The sequence below is a fragment of the Heloderma suspectum genome, chromosome 5 (assembly GCF_057233095.1).
Source record: "Heloderma suspectum isolate Gila_16-S chromosome 5, 16-S_ref, whole genome shotgun sequence".
In the NCBI taxonomy this organism is placed as follows: Eukaryota; Metazoa; Chordata; class Lepidosauria; order Squamata; family Helodermatidae; genus Heloderma; species Heloderma suspectum.
The window spans coordinates 158,292,513-158,300,430 of record NC_139462.1 but is presented as its reverse complement, the minus strand read 5'-3'; the positions used below and the strand labels follow the sequence as shown (position 1 = coordinate 158,300,430).

Here is a 7,918-nt window from a genome sequence, read left to right as displayed (position 1 = left end):
GGATTTCTCCAGCATCTCTACATATTTATTTACATCTGTTAGAGAGGAATCCCATGGACCTTAGATAGTGGGTACGGACAGTGTCTGAGGGGCCATGGGATGCAGCAAATCTCCTCCTCCAAGGCCATAGGCAGAGCTACGACCTCTGAGGAGGAGGAGATCCAACTGTAGGTATTCTCTTCCACCTACCCCAGCTCCACCCAGCCACTGCAGAAAGCTCTGCAGTTGGGACTCTGACCTCAGGAAAGGAGGAAACGGGTGTGTTGGGAGCAGGCCAGTGGGTAGGGAGGGGAGACTCAGCCCCCATCCCAAACAGCAGGATCACATTAAAAGAAATACAATAACATATAATAAAATACAACACCAGCACAAAGAAAACACCCATGCTTTTTCTACAAGAATTTTTTCCTACAAGAATCCAATAGGAGTAAAAATATAATAAACGCTGTCAAAGTAGGCAGTAAAACCACCTTTGATAACAAGATGTAGGGTGTATGTATTCAAGTGATATACATGCACGTGTGACTCATATTGGGGAAAGCCCATGATGCTTGTTGCCTGAGGATGCCACCAGCCTCATGGTCCTTAGAGATATGTCCTTTGTAGATACAAGAATGGACAAGAATGTGAGTTCTTGATACCTGAACCACAAGGCTGCCTGGTATCCAGGCCCAAGAAATGTCATTTCCCGGCAATGACTGACTTAACAGATGTACATTCCTGTCAGTCAATTTTTGTTTACATGCACACTTGGTTTGCAACTGGTGATCTGTGCTGACAGTCTTAGGTAGGCAAGTATGTGACCTTGTGACCATTCAGATATGGCTTACACACACAAGTATCTGTCACATATCCAGCCAGGATAAAATAGGTCTGCAGGTCTGTTACTTGCCAGGCTGGCGATACTTGATCCAACATTTGTTCCCAGGTCACACACATGTCAGACACTTGTCTTCCTCCTGTAGGGAATGTAGAGATACATATTTGATGAGACAGCATTGGACAACCATTCCTCAATTGTGAGACTTCTTTGGCCATCTTCCAGGGCTAATAAATCTTCAAGGATCAGGAATACACATAATGTGCACATGTCTTTGAGGTGATAAGATCTTCCTACATAAATATGTGGCACAGCTTCTCTTCTATAGTATTGCTTTCTCGGGCCTAATACAGTTGCAGCCTGTAAATGCCAATGGATTAGCATGTCCTAGAATGCCTACAAATGACCCACCCACAATAGGAATGTCAAGTGTGCCAGTAGTGTGGAACCAGACCAGATTTTCATGTAGATGTCATGTGTCACTTAACTCTCTTTAACAAATACATGTCAAGACAGCTAGAACCAAACAGGATAAGGCAAATGGAGTGGAAAGTAGAGAAGAAAAATTATTCTGTCTTCTTCAGTATTTTTAGCCATCTGTTTTCATCCACGGGGACCCCCAAGGCAGCTAAAGTTCATCTCAGAGATTAAAAAGGTAACTGCCCAACAGCCATTTGAATATATTGCTCTTGGATAAAATTAAATTACAGTTTCTGTCAAAATCTTGCATTTTCCTATTGCAAATAAATGCAGTTCGGCTCTCCCAATGAATGAGGATATTACGGTGGTGTGAAAGAACAGAACTGTCCTCCATTTTTGTATTTAGTTTGGTTTTAGGATTCCATGGGGTTAAATCTTAATCTCTCTGTCAAGAACGCCGGAGGACTGCTTTTCCACCATAAAGCCAGGCCTTGTTCTCACGTCAGATGCAACCACCTGTGAGTGTGTTATCTGGGAAGGTCCTCAGCCCTGTCACTCAAGGCCGGGCTCAGTCCTCATTAATTGGGAAAGAGATGACAGCTGGGTTTGGTGGGAAGATCCTGCCTCTTTCTAGGATGAGGGTAGTGGACCCAAGAACTGGGCTGGTGATTGGTGTTAGTCCATTTTGTTTTTAATATTAATATTGTGTTAGTCCATTTTTAGAATTTTGCACTGCTGATGGTTTTTATCTTGGTTCCTACTTGGGTTTTATTCTGTTTGAAACTTATGGGACAGTATCTAATGGGGCACTCCCTTCTGCAAGCAGAGATTTAGTGCTTCCTAGAGGAAGCCCCGAAAGGAATGGAAGCACTAATTTCTGGAAGGTTGGCAGAGCTCCCTTATGCAAGCTCCACTGACCTGCCTCCTTCCAGAAATAAGCATTTCTGCTAATTTTGGGTTGCCCCGGAAACACAAGCACTGGGTCCTGCTTGCACAACAGAACTGGTGGGGCACAGAAAACAGTGGGGGTGTAAAGGCCCTATTGGATATTGGACATGGTTTTCATATTAGGTTTTACTATGTTCTTGTATTTCATGTTTTTAAGGTTTGTTTTGTGAACTGTCCAGAGAGCTTCAGCTGATAGGCAGTACAGAAATGTAGTAAAAGGACAGAGATAGGTGGCAGAAAAGTAAAGAGAAAAAGGTGAAGAGAAAGAAAGAAGGCAGGAATCCCAAAGACCTAGAACATTTTTTACATGAGACATTTATTGTGTCGTCGTCATTACTCACAGTTGTTTATGGGTTCTGTAAACAAGATCCTGATCTCCAGTTTCACTTCTGTTTTTTAAGACCATGTATCCAGTTTATTTTAGAATCTGGAAAATGAAGTATTATTTCTGAAACTGAAAGAAAATGTATTTTCCTACTTTGGTAATTGTGTTATTCCACTATAGCACAGTGCAACCTAGAGGTTATGTAGTGGAAAAGCAGGAAAGGAAAAGCTCTTTGTGTAGAGCTCCTATATCAATTCTTCAATGAAACCGAAAGTAGATACAGCAGATTAACAGCCTCATGTAGAAAAGCTCCTAGAGGAAAGAGTCGGAGCTTCTGGAACTTCGGAACTGGTTGAGAGAGCTGGGCCAAAAACATTCAGGTATTGTTGCTTGCATAAGGGATCCAGATAAAACAGGGACACAGACTACTGAAGTTAGCTGGATGCATTTATCCCTGTTTGTTTTATTACCTTAGTGCTCATATGTTTGTGTGTGTTGTGTATGTGTGGCTATCTGTTCAGATTTTAAAACATTTTCCTATTAAAGTTTTTCTTCAGTAAAATCTAAACTGTGTTACTTGAACATTTCGTGGTCTCTTTTCTTTTGGAGTCACCCCCCCCACACACACACACATCTAACAGCCAACCCCACACCACCTTAAGTAGATACCTGAGAGCCAGAGAGAGTTTTAAGACTGGTTTGGTGGAGGCAGCCAGAGAAAAAAAGATTTCCATCTGGTGGCGGCACAAAAGGCCACAGGAAGGAAAGGGCAAAAAGGAGTGGGGGGGCACACTATTTTTCCCATCTTCCCTTCCACTTGAAATATAGGGCATGGCTGGTCCATGATAGGTGGTCAGTCATGGTAATGAAGGTGACCTTAACTACCAGAAATATGGGGTGAATCCTGTGAGATGTTGAAATATGCTTGCTAATTATTGTTAACAAAAATCTGTGGCTGAAATTGTTCAAGAATAACTTGTACTGTGATACATGTACACTGCAAAGGTAATTCTTCCATTGATTTCCATTGATATTCTTTTCGCAGGGGGGGGCAGTAAAACACAAATCTATATTCATCATAGGATTTTCAGAAAACAGAATTCTATTGACTTGAAATATTCAATGTACACATATATAAAATCTGCTATAGTACTGAACATTATATCCTTATGTAGGGGGTTGCATTTGTGCTTTTAATGTCAATACTTATGAAGGGTTCTTCTATCATCTTTGTAAACTGCCCAGGGAGATTTGGCTACTGGGAAGTATAGAATGTAAATGATGATGCTGAAGCTGACGCTGTGTAATTTGTGAGGAGGGGTGTCTCCCACTATTGCAGTAAGTTGAAGTAAACTGTGCCTTCTGTTTTCCTCAGCACAAATTTTCATGTTCAAAAATGGATGCCAATCCCAAAAACAACAGAAACCACACACGTTCTCATATGATAGGGAAAGGTTTAAGAATGAAAAACAAAAACAAAATACCAGGCCACCGCATCATCCAGGACTACATCTGGATCCAGCCCATTGTTTTGGGTCAGATGAGATATATAATAAGTTCCATCTGTGTTCTTTGACCCATAATGGCTCATTCAGTCATGCAAGTCACCACCAGATGCTGCAAGGATCAAGTGATGAACATGCAGGTATGAAACCAGCCCAGAGATTACTTTCTCTTCCTAATATTTGAAGCTAAGAACAATTCTGTCTTCACCAATGAATTCTAGGATTCTGTGGTTCTTTTTTATGAATCTCAGGTGCAAGATCCTGACAATACCTGTTCAAAAGCTAAGAACAAAAACCTGAATGATTTATACCCAGCATCTGCTGCTTCACATACAGTATTTTTATCTGCACCACATTCTGTTCGGAGGCAGCCAACCGGCTTCCTTAGATACTGATGCTGAAATTCTAGGTGGCAAGAAAGACCTCTCTCTGTGCCCTGTAAAAAGTGACTTTTCATGATGTCAGCTTTTTGCAGTCCATGTTGGACTGAAACCAAAAAAAAAAAAACTTGTCTAAAGAAGAAACCCAGGAAGGCTGCGAAAGCTTGAGAAAAAGACAGACAGACAGCAAGGAATCTTCTTTTATGTCCTAGTATAACCTGAAAAAAATCAAATGTAGCTTTCAAACTTCCCTAGTTGAACATTCTCATCCTCCCCACACCCCACCCCTTGTTCACTTTTTTAGCTGATTTGCTGAGGCAGATCAAGATGTTAAGTATTTATCAGCTGGTTCTCTCTCTCTCTCTCTCTCTTTCTCTCTCTCTGGGTCTCATGTCAAGAAACAGATAGCTCAACATATTTGGAAGAGACCTTCAAAATCTGAGTCTTTATACGTGATAAAAAGGAAAAAGAAAAATAAGCTTAATCGGTGACATTTTCCACTCATTTCACAGGAAATGTTATTGTCAAGAACAAAATCTGTGGTTGAGATGACTTCATCTGGTGACAATCAACCTCCCTGCCTCTCTAAATTTGAATTGATGGAATCATTTGTTTTGTACTCTGTTACATTTAGGTCAAAAAGAAATGTCACTGCTTTACCAGAGCACAGTGGTAGAGTACATGCTTTGTGTTCAGAAGGTCCGCGTTTCAACCCTTCTACCATTGAAAGGGATCTTTTGTCAATGTAGCCACACTAGAAAAAAAGCTGGAAGTGGAGGAGGCAAGGCAGAGTGTGTGCCTCCCAGTCTTACAAATTACGAGCGCCTGAATGTGGCTTCTATCAAAATCAGCACAATGGGTGACATACACTAACCTTACAGTCCACTCAGACCAGGACACAGGTGGTTAAAAGATGTAATATATCACTATTTGTGAAACATAAAAACATCCCAAACAAGTAATCATCTGAATCATTGTTCTAATGACCTAGGCTAACATCTCTAATCCCATTCACTCATCTCATTGGGTTGGATCCAGGATCTGCCTTCTGTTGACAGAAGGCTCCACTCATGGAAGGTGATTTGCGGGGGGGGTCCTCCTCTCTGCTACACTACAGCTCACTCATTCAGCAGGGTCCCCTGACCCTCTGTCCCCTGAGCCCTCTGATAGGATATACAGTGGGGCTGGATGGGCTGCCATGGGGAAGAGCAATGGGGAAGTCCAGTTCCGCCAACTGAGATGCATGCACCTAAATCTTGGTCCAGCCCCATCTTCTTGATGCGATTATTTGGTATTGCTGCCTCTTGCTAGAAAGGCGATTAGCAGAGAGAAAACAAAAGGCAGAACAGAAAGTGAGTATTTAACACAGTCCCACATGCACAAAAGGGCTAAATGAGAGACCACACTCTTTCTTTAGTGAAGGGAAGAAAACAGCCTCACTCACAAGTATTCTTGCACATACAAATGCAGGCACTGCGTAGGGTTTCAAGAGAGTCTGTTCAGTCTATTTTGTGTTCCTTTGCACATGCAGGAGCAAGAGAGCAAGCTATGTGCTCCCAGCAATGGAGGAAGGTGAAGAGAGAGGTGGGGAAAGGAGGAAGGGGGGGAGCAGGAAGGAGGAACCACACTGTAGGTTATAGAGTTCCTGAGGCTAGCTAGGCCCATGCATTAACTAACTAATTGCAACACTGCCCCCTTCCTGTAACTTTCAGACAAGGTTGCAATTCCCAACACTTCTAATGAACTAATCCTGTCAGCTCCCACTTCTAACTCCACTAACATTCTCTGCCTTCTCACCAAACAGGCCAGGGCTAGGCAAACGGGTGTCCTCCAGATATTTTGAACAACTCTCACCAGTTTGGGCAATGGTCAGGGATTATGGCAGTTGTGGTCCAAAACATCTGAGTTGCCTACCCCTGGTCTAGGTGCTTACCAGTAGATTCATAAACTCTTTTCCCCAACAGGTGAACTGTTAAGATCGCCCCCTTTCTTTCTGGCAAAGTTCCTGACTTCAAATTTCATCTCACCAGTCATTACTAAAAAGAACAACAATAACAAAGCAAGACTGTGAAGAGAAAACAAATAAGCAGCTATTGCCTGGGATTTTTTTCAGGAGTGAATTATCAACACAGGAGGGTTGACTTAAGGTGCTATTTCACTTATCATTTAAAGTGTTTCTCTTGTAAACAGAGTTGTTTTGCCATAAAATAAGGGGAGAGGGAAATGGTTTTGTCAACTTTTATCTGTTGGGAGGCAGAACCTTATGCCATTAAGCTCTCCCCCCTATTTCTTCACTCTTAATCAATTCAATGGTCAAGTCGACAGCAGTTCCTTCACCTCAGGGCTCATCTCTCTCTTGTTACATCATCATGAATAAAACTAACATATCAAATACCCTAGATGGGTAAGGAATCCATTAATTTAGGGTGCAATCCTATGCATGTTCAGAGTTCAGACAGGAAAAAGTCCTACAATTCCCAGCATTCCCCCAACTAGCTCGGCTGGCTTTCCTCTAAGAGAGCAATAGGATTGCGCTCTTAGAGGAAAAAAGGTGATGTAGAGTTGCACCAGAGTTACACCTGAAGCAAATGGTCAAATCAGAGGAGGTTCATCCTCTGGCAAAACTTCTGAGGAATGTTTAGGAAAGCCAAAAGCCAGATTGACAACAAAGAGTCTTGAAGCCCGCTAAAGACTAACAAATTTATTAAGGCATACGTTTTCATGGATTATAGCCCACTTCATCAGATGTGTGAAGTGGTTCCTAGGTTACCAGTATGTATATACATGGATTAAGAGGGGTGGGTTGTAAACAGTGAGGTCAGAGGGAATAAAATGCAGAAAGTACAGAGAGCTTTTCTACACAAGGCATCTGTTGTGCACTATTCATTCCCTACCCATGGTTGTTTATGGGTTCTTTAGACAATGACATGACCCTCCAATTTCACTTCTGGTTTTACAACAGCACTTTTGGCAGGGTTTTTTAGCGGGGAAAATGCAGTATTATCTGTGAAAGCTAAAGAAAATACTTTTCCACTTGTGTCATTCCACTATTCCTTTATATTACACTGCCACCTAGAGGTTACGTAGCAGAAAAGCAGGAAAGGAAATTCTCTTTGTGTAGTCCTTGGATCTCAGTTCTGTGACAAAGCTGAAAGTAGATACAGTGGATTAACAGCCTCGTGTAGAAAAGCTCAGAGATAACATCCTTAACAGTAGCCATTCACAAAAGAGTTGTCAGGTGACAACACAAACATCCTTGCAATGGGGGGCTGATTAACAAATGTACTGTGATTTAAAAACAAACAAACACCTGTGTCCCTGCTGAAGCCAAAGAAGGGGATGCTGAGCTTCTTGATGACTTTGCAGCACCACAAGACTGTTGTTGTCACTGCAAGAGACACAGCTTCCCCTTTAGAAATTAGACTGCCAACAGTTCTGAGTAGGAGAGGGGAGGTCTGTGCCCCCTCATGTGACACCACGTTATGTATAAAGTGAAATTCCAAAGGCAGTGTGGAGGATT

General features: G+C 42.1%; 1 long non-coding RNA gene across 1 annotated transcript; it reads right to left on the bottom strand.

Annotated features, from left to right (window-relative positions):
- LOC146344703 (uncharacterized) lies at positions 1-5,989 on the bottom strand. Its single transcript, XR_014792615.1, has 3 exons — positions 5,843-5,989; positions 2,530-2,615; positions 1-959 (listed from the first exon to the last, which is right to left on the bottom strand). It is a non-coding gene; the product is annotated as an uncharacterized LOC146344703 (long non-coding RNA).
- Between the last annotated feature and the right edge of the window lie 1,929 nt (positions 5,990-7,918).